Source organism: Echinops telfairi, unplaced genomic scaffold (assembly GCF_000313985.2).
Source record: "Echinops telfairi isolate 266 unplaced genomic scaffold, ASM31398v2 ScPeMD7_7469;HRSCAF=8507_0, whole genome shotgun sequence".
Classification (NCBI taxonomy): Eukaryota; Metazoa; Chordata; class Mammalia; order Afrosoricida; family Tenrecidae; genus Echinops; species Echinops telfairi.
Genome location: NW_022111372.1, coordinates 76,319,878 through 76,338,938, shown reverse-complemented (window position 1 = coordinate 76,338,938; position 19,061 = coordinate 76,319,878).

The following is a 19,061-nucleotide window of genomic DNA, read 5'->3' as shown; positions in this document are numbered from 1 at the left end:
CCCAGGTTCTAGTTGACATAAAATCTAACTGCCATCTATCGGCCACATTGAACATTTAAACTTTTCCGCCACCAGGATAGACAATTGTTCCCGATGACACAACAAGGTCATGTCCAGTTCGGGGTGAGAATTTACATAGTCTCATTCTTCATCCAGTCCTCTTTTGTTATACCCTTCTGAGTGCCTACCTTCTCCCAAGTCCCAAATGGCAGAGGCTAAAATGCAGTTTCATTTTTATCCTAAAAATTCACGAGATATTTCTCATTCTACCCAAACACATATTTCTTGGCTTAATATAAAATGGAAAATCTTTTTTCTCTGCCTCATTTTTCACCCATCAATATCCAAGTAAACTTAATACTCTAGGAAAATGTGTCAGATCTGTCTTCTGTGTACTCTGAGTGCATGTGATTCAATTCACTAGAATGGACTGATGCAAATCAGAACTGCCTATTGCTCCATGAGGACCACGAGCCAACCATGCCAGAAGGTGGGCTGGCCAATGGCCTCTCCAGAGTCACACCTGGGGAGTTTCCGTTGGCTTCTCTCCTTAATCAGAACTGTTTTGTGGGTTAGCAGATGGCTGGTCCAATATGGAGAAAACAGTCACAGGAGCTTGCTTCTGTTTTGCTAAACTTCCTCTCTGTAGTCGGCAAACATGAAATGCAGGGCATCTGACATGTCACCAGGCATGGGATTTTGAAATAAGTATTCTCTCATGCATTCTCTCCACTCTGGAATCATTGCCCCACCCCTGAGGATTCCTTGGGCCCTGTCCTGGCAGCATCTGGAATGGTTGGCAGGAATCCAGGTCCAGAGAGGGAGTCCAAAACCAGCACGGTGGAAATGTGGGCACCAGCTGAGTTGTAAATGCTGATTGAAGTGGCATCTTAACCACGGTTTAATCAGCCTCAACTACCATTGCACTTTCGTGCTTCTTTAAACTTTAGCTGTTAGTGTAATTTCTCAACACTTGCTTCAAAATACCACAAAAATTGGAAGTGTGCTGTAGTGGGGACGGGGGTGCTTGCAGGTGTATGCATGTGTTTGTTCTGAAGGTGGGGGTGGGATATAAACACTTTTACTGTATTTTATTGGAAAGTAAAACTTATTGCCGTCCAGTCAATTCCAAATCATAGCGACTCTACAGCAGAGTAGAGCGGCTCCCTGGGGTTTCTGAGGTTGTAAATCTTAACAGGAGCAGAAAGCCTCATCATGCCCTCACTGATGAGTTTGAACCACTGACCTTGTGGTTTTTAGCCCATCCATTACCTGACAGTGCTACCAGGGACCATCATTGTTTAAGGGTAAAGCCTATGTAATTGTGGGAGTTACGTTAAGATTTCAGGGTTTGTTTTTTTACTGTCAAACGAGGGTGTGGGATTGAATGCATGATTTCCAAATCACCTAAGCACAAGGTCAGCAGTTGGAAATCACTAGCTGCTCCAAGAGGCAAAGAGGAGGCTTTCTCTTCCCTTGAGGAGTTAAAGTCTCAGAACCCCACAAGGGCAGTTCTACCCCGTCTTATAGGGTGGCATGAGTCAAAATGGGCTTGATGGTACGGAGTTTGGTTTTGGCTTTATATGCCAACTACAACCCCAGATGCTTTGAATATTCTATTTCTAATCATCATAGCAATCCTAAAAGGGAATTAGGTATTTTCTTCATGTTGCTCATGTGTCAACTAAGACTTGGGCTACAGATTTTGTCCAAGTCAGAGTGAAAAACAAAGGTGGCCACAAATTCAGAGACCGTGTGTTTCCTTGTCCATCTTTCCACTGGGCTGAAAGTTGTCAAATGTAGCTATTTTTTTGCAACTTTGCTTTCTCTTTTCACTGAACTCTGCTAAACTGTCCTAATCCTCCTGTGTCCTATAGGAATCTGACGTAGGCCTGCCCTCTGGGTAATGCATCATGGGCAATTTTTCCTCACTCAACAGCTGTTATCTCAGTATCCAGTGCCAGCTAACTCTAATCTGAGTATATTTCCATTTTGGAAACAGACCTATAGTGAATGATAACCTACTTCGTTAGGGCAAGGTGTATTGTAATAGCAAGAAGGTCAAGGGGATGTGGGTTAAATGGACTTCCCTGTATCCCGTCTCCTCCATATAGGCAACCCCTGTTCATTCCATATACAGAACTAGAAGATTCTGAGGGAGCTGCCAATGTCTTCTTGTCATATATAACATCCCAGAACTTTCTGTTTGAGTGAATGTGACAGACACTGGGGTTCTGTCTCCTCGGAGGACAAGGGTCACTGCATGGCATCCTTAGCACCAGAAAAGGAAACAGCATTGCTGCAGGTCAGCTATCTCGTTTCAACTGCTCCTTAGCCCAGCACTTCCATAGGTAGTTTATTTAGCATCTTCCTTAGCAGCAACTTTCAAGCCTGCAAGAGATGTTTTGGTTGTCCCATTTGTCTGGACTATAAAAATAACTTGACCTTTTGCGTTGAAGGACACGGCCAGGAGATGTTCGAGACTTCCTGTGGTGTCTGGGTTGCAGGTCCTAAAGTCTGCCATGATGCTGTTTTCCTGCCTTTCCCTTGTTGAAGGAAGCTGTCAAATAGATCACAAAGCAAGCTATTTATTTTTTATCTTCCTGTTTTGTTTTTATCTTCTAAGGTACTGTATTTCTATTGTGGAAAATTGGCAATTGAGGGAGCAGAGTAATTATATTAAAATGCAAATCTACTGTGTCACTGTGCAGCTTAAAACATTTCCTTGGTTTCTGCTTACACTGAGAATATGAACTTCTTCTTGCCTTCAAGGTTCTGTATATTGGTATGTTTCATTACTTGTATTCTGTGCAATATTTACCCGACTGCACCATTTTCTAAATACTTTAATATTCTGCTAAAAAAAAAGGCAAAACAAACTAAGCTTAAAAAAATCATTGTCACAATCTTATTGTTTAATATGGTTGTATTATACCATATTTAAGCATTTCTCTAAAGTCGAACTGTTAAGTTGTATCTAGCCATTTTCTTTTATAAAGAGCACTGCAAGGAACATCTTTGTGTGTATATATTTGGAATTTTTTTATGTTGGAAGACTATATCTATTAGGAGACAAGAGCAGGTCATTTAAATGAGGTAATGGAAGAAAGCACTTAACTGTAGTTAAATGTACATTATCATAATGGATATAAATTACTTTTACTTTGGATTCAATTCACTTCAGCATGGATTTCCGGGATAAACTGATTCTTCATGGTATTACTGAGATCTATCCCTCTAACTAATCTAACCCCCAGTTCAAAATTTTAAAATTATGAAATTCACAAATACACAATTTCTTGACCCATGGTTTGCTGTGGCAGCACAGTACTTGGTATGGTCCATGTCCAAATTCTTTGAAAACACTAAATGTGGTTCCTTTCTTTTCATCTCAGACCACGTAGCTATCAATAGCAGCCAATAGGGGCAATGGGGCTATCAGTTGGGGCAAAGCCTGAGGGAAACGGGTTGTTAGACTACATTAGCTTACACTGCAAGGGAAACCTGTGGGAAAGCCCGAGCTTTGCTTTCCTTTTCCTTTCTTGCAGTTGCTCAGGTGGAGCCTCTGTGGGAGTTCGCTTACGGTTGACAGGTCGGCAAAGATGAAAAGGAAAAGCAGGCGAGTTGCTTTCTCATTTGCAACGTGTTTTTTAAAAACCCTGTTCACTTGCAATTAGAATACACGACTTAACCTTTTTTATGCTTTGAAAATTGCTTTACCATATCAGCTAGAGATAATAAAAGGGAAGAATGTCTTTAAAATGGATAGGATTATTCAAGAAAGGAAGGGACCTAAAACAAATTTAGGAGAACCTGGCTGGCTATTTATGGCCATAAGAGAAACCATTGATTCCATACCAAATACACAAAAAAATATGGGGTCATATTCTCAGCCCTATCTTTTAGCTTCCAAATTCTACATCAGAGTTCTCTAACTCAATTACCAAATGGTGCCAGCAGGTAGAATATAGTTGGCCATGTGGCAACAGAGTAAACTGGAATAGAATTTTTAAAACATGGTACAGGCTTTGTAAACAGGTATGCAAGCTAAATGCAGCTTGTTTGTGGTCTCCACTCATATTAGCATGCCTGTTCACATACGTGTGTGTATGTTTGTGTATGTGTGAGAGCGAGAGAGAAGAGAGAATGTTCAATTTGGTATAAATGCAAATAAAATGTCTTAAAATTGTTTTGCCTTGATATCAGTTTATTCAAGAGAGCAATTTGTGTAGTTAAACAAAATACTTAGCATCTTTTATTTTTTAAAACATTTGAATTTTATTAATGTCTCACTTTATAGCTTGTTTATCAGAGCCCTGGTGAAGTAGTGGTTACACAGGGCTGCACTCCGCAAGGTCTGAAGTTCGAAACCACCAGCCACTCTTCAAAGAAAGATTCGTCTTTCACTCCTATAAACAATTACAGTCTCAGAAACTCACAAGGGAAGTTATACCCTCTCCAAGAGGGTCACTATGAGTCAATATTGAATCAATCGTCATGAGTTTGTTCTTTTAAGAGATTCATTAAGAACAATAGGAAGCTACTAAATGTTAGGAGTCATAGAGTCTCAGTTCTGACCCATAGCAACCCTATGCACAGCAGAATCGCTGCCCTGTCCTGCACCATCCTGTCCCTGTGCTTGAGCCCATTGGTGCAGCCACTCTGTCAATCTGTCTCGGTCAGAGCCTTCCTCTTTTTCATTGCTCTACCACTTTACCAAGCATCATGTCCTTTTCCAGGGACTGGCCTCTCCAGACAAGGTGTACAAAATGTGTAAGATGAAGTCAACACCCTGGTCTCTAAGGAGCGCGCTGAAAGTACTTCTTCCAAGGCAGATTTGATGGACCTTTTAGCATTCCATGGTACTTTTGATATTCTTCGCCAGCACCACAATTCAAATGCATCAACTCTTCTTCAGTCTTCTGCATTCAATGTCCAACTTTCACATGCAGATGAGACAATTGAAAACACCATGCCTTAGGTCAGGAGCACCTTAGTCCTGAAAGTAACCTCTAAAGAGGTCATGTGCTGCAGAGTTATCTTCTGCAACATGTCTTTTGATAGTTTGATTGCTGCTTCCATGAGCCTGATAGTGGTTCTAGGCAAAACAATATCCGTGATCATTTCGATCTTTTCTCCATTTATCATGTTATCTATTGGTCCAGTTGTGAGAACGCTAGTCTTCTTCACGTAGCACTGTCATCTAAGCTGACCGCTGCAGTCCTTGACCTTCCTCATAAAATGTTTCAGGGACTTCTCACCTTCAGCAAGCAATGTTGTATCAGCTACAGATCACAAGTTGTTGATAAATCTGCCTCCAATCCTGATGCTGCGTTGTTCTTGATGTAATCCAGCATCTCTGATTATTTGCACAGCACAGGGATTGAAGAAGTATGCTGAGTGGGTGCAATTTGAACACATGCCTTTCCTCGTTTTGAACCGACAGCATCCCCTTGTTCGCACAACTGCCTCTTGATCCACATACAAACTTCACATGAGCACAATGAAATATTCTGGAATTTCCATTCTTATCAAGGTTTTCCATAGTTTCAGGATCTACACAATTGAATGCCTTGGATAGTCAATAAAATACAAGTAAATATCTTTTTTTTTTCTTGGGCAGTATTTGTTTATTCTGAAGTATATCATTGTTCACTTTTAGCATTAAATAAGTGTTTATTCAGTCTAGCATCTTTATGTAGTTGTCTGCCTCCTTTCCCAAATTAGACAAACAAGTAAATATCAGGTAAGATCCATCTCACATCAGAAACGATATCCATTACTCATTCCTCCTTGAACTCTGGCCTGAACCTTTGACAGCTCCCTGTCAGCGTTCTGCTGACACCTTTGGTAAATGATCTTTAGCAAAGTTTTACTTGCGTGTGATATCAATGATATTGTTCTATATCGTTTGAGCATTTTGTTGGGTCACCTTTCTTCACAATGTGTAAAAATATGAATCTCTTTAGCCAGTTGACAAAGGAGCTATCTTCCAAATGTCCTGGAACAAATGAGTGTTTTCAGTGTTTCATCAATTTCTTGAAACATTTCAATTGATATTCCATCATTCTCTGTAGTCTTGTTTTTGGCTAAAGTTTCCAGTAAAGCTTGAGTTTCTTCCTTCAGCACCACTGGTTCTTGCTCTTATGCTACCACCTAAAATGGTGGAATGTTGACTCTTTATTTTTGGTACAGTGACTCTGTGTATTCTTTTATCTTCTCTTGAGGTTCCCTGCATCATTCAATGTTTTCCCCATAGAATCTTTTAAGAGTACAAATTGAGGCTTGAAATTTTTCTCGAGTTCTTTCAGTTTAAGATCTGATGAGCATATTCTTCCTCTTTTTTTCTTTATAAAGAACGACAGGAAGCTATTAAATGGATACATCTTAATATCTTGCATGTGGAATGAAATGGAATGGAATACAATTGGAACATAGAAAATGCTGTTCTGGAATATTGAGTACACGTGCATTTCCATGTAAAAGTGTAATTGTTGTTAGTAGGTGCCATCAAGGTGGCTCTGACCTACAGTGATCCTATGCCCAGCAGAACAGAACACTGCATGGTCCTGCACCAGCCTCACAAATGTTCCTATGCCTATGGTCATGGATACAGCCACAGTGTCATTCTGTCTTGTCAAGGGCCTTCCTCTGTTTTGCCACCCTTCAACTTTACCAAACATATGTCCATGTCCAAGGTCTAGTCTCTCCTGACTATCTGTAAAAAGTATGTAAGCTAAAGTCTTGCCATCCATGCCTCTACAGAGCACTCTGGCCTTACTTCTTCCAATACAGATCAGTTTGTCCTTTTAGCAGTCCATGGTACCTTCAATGTTCTTCACCAATACCACAATTCAAATGCATTGATTCTCCTATGGTCTTCCTCATTCAATGTTGAACTTTCACCGGCAATGGAGAACACCATGAATTAGGTCAGGGGCACCTATTCCTCAAGGCAACAACTTCAATACTCTAAAGAGGTCTTGTCCAGCAGATTTACCTAATGCAATAAATCTTTTGATCTCTTGACTGCCGCTTGAAGTATAAAATTATACTTTTATACTTACAAAACGTATAAAAGTATTAATTTCCCATCTAGATTCCTGGACTAGATGCATTATAATTAGCATTATAATCAAACCCAAACTGAAGCAAACTCACTCTCATCAAGTCAGTTTGAACTCATGCCCTGTCTGTAGAGTAGATCTGCCTCTTTGGGTTTCTGAGACTTGAAATCTTTACAGGAGTAGACAGGTTCCTCTTTCTCCTAAGAATCAGCTCAACCACTGATCTTGGGTTTAGCAGCTCAAGGTGTGATAAAAGCAGACCCGAAAGCAAACCTTGTTGGTGGCCCCAACATTTCTTCTCATCTCTCCTTTCAATATTACTGAGCATGGTCACCCCAGACCTTTGCCTCTTTTAACGGATTTTCTCAGGACAGTTGAACCCTTTGAGAGAGTCAGGAAGTTAACTCTATAACCCTCAATGTGACCCTCAAGCAATGGCATAATACCTCAGCAGCCTTGTCTATGGGGGGCTAACTACCTGAGGCACAGTCTTCTTTATATCACATAATTGCTGGTGGCATTGAGCCTTATGTGCCCATGGTGCTGCTTAACCTGATGGCTAATTCACTCTGAATTGGCTTTGTTCTCTTTCTGCTTCACTTTCCCAAATCTCTTTTTATGCTTCCTGTGACCATCCCCCAAATGAACTATGTGTACTTGAATCTCTGGCTCATGGACTGCCTCAATGAGAATCCAATGCAGCAGCTTTTAAACATTCTCCCATACTCTGATATTGCTCCCACCAAGAAGGTCTAGGTCCCCACTCCTGGAATCTTAGTGAGTTTTGTCTGAGTTGACATGGAGAATTTTGTAGAAATGAAACTAGTTCACTTCTGAGTGAGAATCATAAAATACCATGCAGTTTCTCCCTACCAATTGGGATACTTGCTTTTGGAGCTCTGAACTATGATTTAAGTATTCCTACTACATAGAAACAACCATGCTGGAATTCGCATATCCAGATGCCACATGGAGAGAACTTGAGAGATGCCTAGCATGCCCTTGCTGGCCATTCATTCTAGCACAGGTGTGCAACATGTGAGTGAGGATGATCTCAGCCCCCAATAAAGAGTCACCCTCTGCTATATGAATTATCTCAGCTGAAATCCCAGCCATTCTAAAGCTGACTTGGTCTGTCTCCTCTGTGTCCTCATTATATTCCTGACCCCCCAAAATCCATGAACATGCTAACATGGCCATTGTTTTATACCACAAACATTTTGGGTGATAATCAAAATGTTAACCTAATATAATATGGAGCCAGAAACTCACAGGGACAGTTTTGGCCTGTCCTGCAGGATTACTATGAGTCAAAATTGACTCAGTGGTAGTGAGTTCGAGTTTGAATGTTTTATTGAAAGAAGGCAGCATCACAGACATCTATGAGATAGTTGAAGCTTGTATGTTATCTCACTCAGGGAGAGCATGGAGCTTACTCATAATCCACCATGCAGAGATGATATACTTTACCTAACATGTATGTGGTCTGCAAAAGTCCCCTCTCTCCCATGAAAGGACCAGCCTCAATTAACATTATTTAAGGACAATGGCTTTTGAGTAGTTACATGGACTGACTTAGGCTAATAAATTGAACAGGAATTTCCAAGGAGCCCATTAGTGACTAAATTTCCAATAACTTTCCTCTTTTAAAAGGCATTTTCTTGTGCTTTATCATTAGCAATCTACATTACATGCATTTGCTTCAATGTGATCTGAAATAAACCCCACAGCAGAGATTCTGCCCGAGTTAAGCTCAAGATTGTATGTGGTTTGAACATGAGGTGAATGGGAGGGAGCTCACCCTCAGGTGATTGGAAATGATTTCTGTGTTAGATGTATCGTCTGTCACATCCCATCACCTGGTGCCTGGTTAGGATCAGACATATGGCAGCAGGTGGAAGTGTGCCTTTTGATCTCAAAATGGCAACAGACCCTCACGTTTACAGTTTCATCTGACAAATGTGGCAGAAGAGAAGAGGTCTGTTGAACCAGAAGCATCTGCCGCTGAGTTGGGAGAGCAGAAATACATTCTTTTATTAAGGCTATTTCCGCCTATTGCTATCCAGTGAGTCTTCTGTGGACCCGAGCATGTTTATCAATATCAGAAACCTGGAATAATCTCTAAATGACTCATTGGTGCTTCTGAGATTACAGTCTAATCTGTCCAGTCCCCTTCTGTTCCAGAAACATTTCCTCAGCTGTATGTAAGGTGTGCATATGTCTGTGCTGGGAACCACTGAGGGGTTCTGGGTAAGGTACAATGCATACCCTCATGGGACTCCTATTTCATTCATTTTTCAGGTGGTGATCCACGGACACATGATATGCCTTACTCTATGCCAGATAAATACAGTTACTATAAACATAAAACTATAAAACAAAGTCCACATGACCATTTGATATTGTGCACGTGTTTTCTATCCAACAATTCAATGGAAAAATAGTTTGTGCACAAGTGGAAAACCTTGTCAACCACAAAGAGTCTCACTACAAAAGGAAATGATAATTTGAGAAAAATATTTGCAATACATTAAAAAACTTAGTTTGTCAGTAACGTCATAGCAAAATACCACAACGTAGGTAGTTTAAGGAGCAGAAATTTATCTTCTCACATTTCAGGAGGATATAAGTCTGAATTCAGTGTACTGACTCTACGGGAAGGTCCTTTCTTTCATTTTACAGTAGGTGCTGGCAAAACTTCACCTTTCAGGGCTCTTTTTAATGAATCTATCTTCAGTGTGTGTGTATGGGTACGTGTTCTGTTCTTCTAAAACACCCCTGAGAACTGCTGAAGTTTGGGGTCCACTCAATCTGGTTTGACCTCATTCACATAACAAAAGAATCCACCTATTTCTAAGCAGGATGGCATTCCCAGGTGCAGGAGTTAAGAATTTCACACAACTTTTTGTTCACACAATTTAATTTATAATAGCATCAATAGGGGAAAATAATTCATATGAGAAGTAGAAATTGCTAATAAAAAGTATGAGCCAATGGTCACCTCACTAGTGATTGGAGCAATACAAAAGACACAAGCGATACAAAAAGGAGATGGTGCATGTAGCCTCTCAGATTTGCCAGGTGCAGACATGGGTCAAAGCATGTGGGGTGGCGTCTTTTATTCACAGCTGGAAATGACTACATTTCTGTAGCACTTCTGAAACTACATTAACAATGTGGGTCCAGACCTTAAAATAATGCAACATTTTGGGTTCATTAATATCACTTCTAGGAATCTGTCCTAAGCCTGAAAGATTTATAACTCAAAGATTTATGGTATTTAAAAATCATCAAAATTAGGTTTGATGTAGAAGATATATAAAATACAATGGAAATGCCTTCCCGAAGGGGAGTTGTTAACAATGTTAAATACATAGTATATAGTACTTGATTGAAGCTACCTTTCCTTCCAAATAATTTTAATTTTATTAGGACATAATCCAGATATCCCAACATTTAATAGTTCAGTCATATCAAGAAGTATTGTACGATTGTGACTACAACCATTGTCAAAATATTTTCTTCCTTTTTGTATTTTTTTATATCAAAAACTTAAGATTTTAAAGAATATTGGATGACATGGAAAATGCGCTGGTTGAAATGTGAATGAGCAAAACAGGATTACATGGTGTATTAACAGTCTATTACCAATTTTCAACATTTATTATAATACTAGAAAACACCAAAAATGCTTGCATGATTACTTTGGAGTGACAAAACTAATGGAGATTTTTATTTTTACTAAACTCTCGGGTATTTCTTTAATCTTTACAAGAAAGTATTGCATTAGTTTTATATAGTCGTATAACAAATTATGACAAGTTTAGCAGCTTCAAACAACAGCCATGGATTCTTTCTCAAAACATGCGGGTCTGCAGTCCAGGTATGACTTCGCTGAATTTTCTGCTGTAGTCTAACAAAACTGAAATCAGCAGTGCTGAATTCTTACATGGGTTTTTGGGTTCCCTTCCATGCCCAGTCAGGTTGTTTGCAGAATTCAGTTCTTTGCAACGTTAGGATAGAGGTCAATGTTTCCTTTCCAGCTATGAGCCGGAGCCACCCTCCACTCTTAGAGGTTGCCCACAGTTTATTGTCATGTGACCTTCATAGACGTTCCCACCATATCTGTTGGCTTCCTTTCCAACCAGCCTGAGTCTTTCAACTTCCTCTTCTGGGATTAATCAAACCATTCCACACTCACGGACATGGAGTCAATTTAGATACACAGTAGTCTGGAAGGACGCTGCTCCAAAGGATTTCTGAGGCCTTAAATCTTGATGGAAGAAGACATCTTTCTGTTCCCTGCCATCCTGCCCCCCAGGAGTAGCTAGTGGGTTTGAACCTCTGACTTTTCCTTTAGCAGTCCAGTGCTTATTCTACAATACCACCAGGTCTCGTCCTTCGAGGGGTCATTTGGAGAATATTCGATTTTTAAAATTCTCATTTGATTAAATTGATGCATTTGAATTGTGGGGCTAGAGAAGATTATATAAAGTACCATGGACTGCTGAAAGGACAAACCGTTCTGTCTTGGAGGAAGTATGGCCAGACTGCTCCTTAGAGGCAAGGATTGCAAGACTTCATCTTACAGACTCTGGACATGCGTCAGAAGAGACCGGTCTTGGAGAAGACCATGCTCCATATGGTGGAGCGGCGGTGACAAGAGGAAAGCCCTCCTAAAGATGAATTGACAGAGCGGCTGCATCAAGGGGCACAGGGACAATTGTGAAGATGGTGCAGGTCTTTGCAGTGTTTTGTTCTGTGGTGCATAGCGTCACTGTGCTTTGGAACTGCCTCCATGGCACCTCACAACAACAACAACAGCATTTGATGAGGTCAGATCTGCCTTGATAATCTCCATGAGTTTAGGGTAACCGCTTTGGATTTAGGAACTTAATTACATCTGCGATATCTTTTCATAAAAAAAAAATCCTTAGATGAGTATTTGAATAACTAGAAGCAGGTGTGTGTTTATCCAGGGTCAGGACTCTTGGGCGAGACATCTTAGAATTCTACCAACCACAAGCACATGCTACTAGAGTGGGATTTGAAGACAGATTCTTTAGTGTTACATCCTACCTCTTCTGACTGGTTATGTCTTTGTGCAAGTGAATTAATCACGTTGAGTGTTTGTTATCTCATCTGTAAAACAGGAATAATAAGAACAATAAAACTAGCTCAAAGAATTATTAAACCTGGTGGTAAAATTTAAAAGAAATAATATTTTATTTTCTTGCTTGCCTTGAAGCTAGGTTTGCAGTGTCAGTGATCATAGATTTATTAGCAAATCAGAAGCCCACAAAAATTAATTGGTCAGAAAATAGTTCCATTGATCTTATGAAAGAGCTCCAGATTTCTCATTATTTTTCTCTTTTCCAGTCAACAACAAGACGCTTGTTGTTCCCTGGCCTGCAGCAAAATGGGTAAGTAGATAGAAATTCCTATGGCATCCATCCGTTTTTCGTTTCTTGGTGTTGTGCTTCCCTCATCAGTAAAGCGAATCCTCGTGGGCTTTCCCATAGCTGGGAAACCTTTTTTAAAATATAAACATTATCAAAAAGAGAAAGCATACATAGCAGTTAACCATGGCTTGTGCTATTTTGAAAGCTATTCAATGTGACACTGGGAGAAAAGTAGACAATTGGGAACAATTTGATGAAGGATATTAAAGAAAACATAAGAGAATTCACTGCTTAGTGGACACTGAGCTTGTCTTAAGAATGATGGGAAAATTGGAGCACTGAATGAAGGTGATGGGCGAACAACACGGTAACCATCATTAGTGCCACTGACTGGTGTTGTTGTTGCTGGGTGCTGTTGAGTCAATGCTGACTCCTGGGGAAACGTGTATCCTAGAACGAAACCCCGCCAGGTCCTGGGCCAGCCTCAGGTGGTCTGCTGTGCTCACTGTTGCAGCCACTGCCTCCATCCATCTTTCCGGTGACCTCCCGCTGTTTCCCTTCCTTTACTTTCCCAAGTAGGGGCTCTTCTTTCAGGAACTGGCCTTGCCATGAGTCAGAATTCACTCAATGGCAGGAAGTTTGGTTTGGTTTTTGGTGTCTCCTGATAACACACCCAAAGTACATGAAATGAAGTCTCGCCATTCTTCCGCCAAAGGAGCATTCTGGTTGTACTTCTTTGAAGACAGGCTTGCTTGTTCTTTGGGTAGTATGTGGTACTTTCTGGGTACATGGTACATGATACATGTTTTCTGCCAGCATCGGAGTTTGAATGCATAGATCTTAAATATTCCTTATTCAATGCCAGGCTTTTACATGCATATCAAGCCATTGACTTGTTGTTGGGCAGGGTGCATTGGAAAGTGGGTTATTTAAGATGTAGTTAGGTCAAAATTTAACCTAATGTCCCATTTTAACCTGGTTCTAGTTTTTAATATTTTCTACTTTATTTACAATTAAAGTTTTTCTCAGTTTGATTTTATTACTGTTGTTTTTTTCCTTTTTGTTTCCTATGCTTTTCTGTATATGAAATCCAGACTAGGTAAATATATAAAGACAGTAACTAGAATCATAGTTTCTTATGGGTATGGCAAAGGATATTGGGGGAATGGGTGAAATGGAGTTATATCAGGAAGTATAGTAAAGAAGAAAATGTTATAAAATTAATTGTGATTATGACTGTACAACTCTTTTAAATATGATTAAACTATTGAATTATATAATATGTAAATTATATGTCAATAAAACTATTAACAAGGTTAAGATGTATATTATAAGATCTAGAACAAGTAACAAGACAATAACCCTGAGGGTATATATTATTGATTGCTTTATATCTATCCAAAAAGTTATAAATTCTCATCTCTAGGCCTGTGGTTACAATCCCATTTGGAATAGATTGTCTTTGTTAATTGCTTAATAATATATTAATGGGAATAAGACAAGATTAGTATAGAATATACCTCTTTTACTATGTAAATGACATGAAGGGTAAGCTATCAAGCAGAGGCGAGGGAAGAAAGCTGCAAAGCCTCATGAAGCTATCCAGGAGCAGAAAGGCAGAAGAGAAAAAGTACTGCCTTCAAAGCCTGCAACCAGAGAGAGCCAGCACCCCGATTTCATACTTCCAGCCTCCTGAACTGTGAGAAAAGAAATATTTGTTTGTTTGCTTTTTAAGTCTATGGTGCATGTGTGTGTACACAATCTTAAAGAGAGAGAAAATGTCATGGCTTGGGTCAGGCATACTTAGTCCTCACTATAGGGACATCCTCGCCATTCAACACTTTAAAGAGACCTTGTGCAACAGATGACACTTTAAAGAGACCTTGTGCAACAGATGACACCTTTAAAAGACTTTGTGGAACATGCAAGCCACACAGTGTATTAGGAACTATCAAATAGTCATTCTCTCATTTTGAATTGAAAATAGATGTGAATTAATCATAAAAATTAAAGTGTCATAAAATTATGGTGATACAAATTTTAAAATACATTTTATTAAGTGCTAGGTTCTGTATTAGGTGATTTATAGATGTGATCTCGTTTAATTGTCCTTAAACTGTAAATTCCATGTGTGCAGCAACCAAGATTTCAAAGTACAGTGCAGTACCCTCCGTGTCTGTGTAGCGGTTGGTATCTAGCAGTAGAAAGTGTTGGTGCGTTCCTGCAGCATGTCACCTTGGAGGGAGTATTTTGTCCCAGACATTCTCTCAAAAATAAATACGTAAAAGTAAACAAAATTACTGCCATTGAGTCGACTGTGACTCATGCAGACCCGATAGGACAGGGTAGAACTGCCCTTGTGGGTTTCTGAGACTGTACCTCTTGACAAGAATAGAAAGTCTTGTCTTTCTTTCACTGAGCTGATGGTGGTTTTGAACTGCTGGCATTGGGGCTAGTAGCCCAATAAGTAACCACTACACCACCAAGGTTTTAGGACATTCTCTAGGAACCAGGTAATAAGCATTACATAAAATATGCAAAGATTCGAGCTCATGTGGCAAGGTAGTCTTTAAAGATGCCAACAATTTTAGATCTAAATTCCGTCTGTGTCACTTATTAATCATGTGACTTGTAGCTGGTTTTTTAATCTTTGTAAATATGTTTCTCACTTATAAAATGGACATGATAATAGCAGCACCTACTTCTTAAAGAGGCTTGATGATAAAAGAATAATGTTTGATCCATGGTATACTCTCATTGGCCAAATGAATTCTTCTTCCCAATGACCCAGTTAGATAAGAGGTATATACCTCACTTGCTAAATAGGGAATCAGAAATACAGAAATAGATACTCAAAGTCACACATCTGGTAAGTGGTAGAGCTAAGATTTGTATGCAAGTTCACAGATCCCACAGTGCATGGGTTTCCACATTACTGTCACTACTGTCTTCCAAATGTTGGCAAGTAGCATAAACATGTTGGATAGAGGATTAGAGACAAATTAAGGAAAGTAGATGTCCTGCTGTCTCCAAACAAAGGTGAAGAAAATGAGTTTAAACACACACACACACACACACACACACACACACACACACTAAAACTCAACCAGGGCCTAGCTGCCAATGAGTGTGTGGAACCCCAGTCTAGTTGTTCAGTATTGGTAGGTGCCAGTTGGAAGTGGGCTGCAATTTCCTCATATGACAGCTGGTCTGGGTAGCAAGGAATGCCTTGAAGCTGGCACCAGAATTCAGCTCAGACTCCATTTGAATTGATTCACAAACATGCAGCTGAAAAACCAAAGCCAGGGAGACCATGGAATCAGAATAGAGCCTGAAAAACACAAAGGAGAAATGGCATTTTATTACTTGTTTTCATAAGCAAAGGACAGACTCCTAATTACAAATATTTAGTTTAATAGTGCACATCTTTAAAATATCTTATTAGATAAACTACACATTAACTTACCTGTTGATATTCCTTTTGATCAACTATCGATCTTGTACTTGAAGGATTTGTAAAATGGTCCCATTTGGGGTAGTGTTAACACTCAGTTTGGTTTAAGTTTCTTGTGGGCTTATTCCACCTGCTACAGAATGACTTTATCATTCATTCATTCATGTGTTTATCAAACTTAAAATTTTACTAAATGCTTACTGCTGTCAAGGTTTATGTGTTGAGCAGCTAAGCACAAGGTGCACAGTTCAAAGCCACCAGTCACTCCATGGGTGAAAGACAGGCTTTCTAGTCCCATAAAGAGTTGCGGTCTCAGAAACACACAGGGGCTGTTCTATCCTTTCGTACAGGGTCACTATGAGTCAGCATCAACTCAATGGCAGCTAGTTGCTATGTTGTAGATTCTAATGGCAAAGCTTAAAGAAGATCTTTGCTTTGTGAATTGAACATTATAGAAGTAACATTATAATGGGAATACAGGTAATAAGTGAAAATGTAAACAAACAAAGAACTAAAATACTGTAAGAAAGATAATTTTTAGGAAGAAATCCGGGGGGGGGGGGTCGATGGTGACTATTATGATCAGAGTAAGTCTCTTAGAGATGGCATTTGAGCTGAAGCTTATTATTAGGAAGGGATTGATGTGAAAAGAACTGAGAAAAGAAGCATTATGGACAGAGGAGAAGGGCTGGTACGATGATTCTAAGGGGAAAAGAAGGAGATCCCTAAACTAACTACGTCAGGACTAGTTTGCATTCTCACTGTTGCCATGGTTTTGAGAATCTACACATGTAGTAAAATTCCTTGAATTGTACACCAAACTTTAAATCTATTGTACCTTAATTTAACAATTAAAGGGAAAAACAAACAGCTTTCCTTTAATCTCAATACTTCAGGAGACAGACTCATTGGTGGTAACCTGTCTGGCTTTGCCCCACTGCCTGGTGAGTGAAGGATTCTCCGTTTGGAGCTTTGTGAAGTGCAGGGAGCACCCGTCCCAGTCCTAGAGTAGGGAGTCAAATGTGAGGACCCAGCAAGGCACTTTGTATCGTGCTTGACACATGGCAAAGGCTTCACAAACGTCAGCCGTTGCTTCTGCTGTGGTTTCTGCTGCTATTTAGCACGATTCGTAGTTCGGGAGGGTTCCAGAAGTTAGCACGCTGGTGGTGATTTTAGTCCGTTCACCATCACTGCACAGAAACTATGTGCCTGGTGATCAACTGGTGTAAAACCAGCCCTTGACAAATCTGTGGAGCAGAGTTCCCCAGGAGTGTTCCATGAGTCAGGATCTACTCAGATAGAATTGTTTGGTTTTTTTTTTATACTACTTTGTACCTTAGTGAAGATCACAGTGTCAACAGAAGGAATTAGGCCTATATTTTTATCATTGACATTGTATTATCAGGGAGGCGGCTGTGTGGGTAGTTCCATCTGAACAGACATCTCAGGGCTAAGCAGGCTAAGGCCCAAGTTGTTCATCAGCACCCTCAGGAAATAGAGGCCACAGTGCTGTGCTGACTTACACCATTTATTAGTTCTCATCCTATGATTCTTTCCAAGGTTGGCTAACCTTGGGGAAAGTTCAACATAATAGATTAGGAAGAAGGCCTTTACAGAGGTCTTGAATATCTTTCCTCTGAGGATGGTTTCCAAAAGCTCATATAAATTGCCATTGCTGGTGTGAGCATGTTTGTGTATTGTGTGTTGTGTCCACGAGTGGTAGTTTTCCAAATTCTTCTGCCCGTGTTTCCCAGCTAGAGAAAACTAGGTTTTAAGTGGTTGAAACTCTAATTCTTATCTTGCAACGATTGGCATTGAAAGACCAGGACAGTTTCATGTGTAAGTGCTCCATGTCACTGATAATCTATAACAAATAGAGGTGGGATCCCTGATTGAGCATGTCCAATTGCTTAAGTTAATAGAAACACTTTAACATGAGCCTCTAATCTTTTCCATCTGATGAGTGATCCTGTTTCTCCTACGCTCTGAGCTGGCTCGCTCCTTTCCACCTGGAATCTCCTGGGCCTAGACTAGAATGTCTCTCCAGGAGGTAGCAGAAGATCAACTCCTGGGTCATCTTGCTATCTTCTAATCAACTCTAAGACCCCTGCCGGTGGGCCACTCGAGGATTGTATTAATTTAGGATTTGTTTAGAAACACATCGGTGATGGGTAGATGGGGAAGTTGACAAGGAGAGATAGACAGGATGACAAAGTAAGGCTCTGCACAAGTGTCTCATTTCTCTCTGGCACAATATTTACAGCTGTAGATGGAGGGCAGTTAATCAGGTTATTTCTAAGATCCTTATTGATTTTAACCTTGCAGAATTCTGGTTCATGGACAGGATTATTGTTTTGTTTCCAAAACTATTGCATTTTAAAACACCCCCGATCTTGAATTGCTGTTGTTGCTTGTTTTCTTGCCTCCTCCCTCAAAATAGTGATCCCATTTACATTGAATAAAGAGCGCTATAATCTTTGTTACATGGTTCAGCTTGGCTACAAAGAAATTAGGTCTTGAGCTATCAATAAATTAACATCGATTAGTGGTTGCTGTTCAGAACAGAATTGACCTGAAGCATGAACTGGAGTGCTTGGGGAATTGCATTTTTCATACCAGGGACGATTGAAAAGGTATTAGGTTAGTTCAATTGCATGTATTACCTACTGAAGGGTGGGAGGAAACGGGGAAGGATTTTGCAGTTTAATGGCTAGAATATGTGACAGCACAATTATAATTATACAATCTGTTTCCCTTTGTCTTTGGAACATGCTAGCTATGTACCTTTCAATTCTGAAGCAGAAGATTGTGCAGTTAGAGAGAGCATCTGTAAATTAGAAGGGAGAGTCTGAGGTAGCTCACTGTAGTTTGAGGATAACACAGGTATTTCCATGTACAGCTCCGGAACATCAAGGAGGAAAACACCAGGATAACAACAGAATCTAGCTTATTTCATTGGGTCAACAGCATAGTAATCTGAGACAGCTTACAGGTGTACATTCACCAATGTGGACCATTCTTGGGGTGTCTCTGCACAGCAGTGAGATCACTCCTTGTCCTTAAGTTATTTTCAGCTGGAAGGCCTAGTTGCCCATGTAGTATATGGAATCCTGGACTAGGTATAAGAGAGGAGATTAA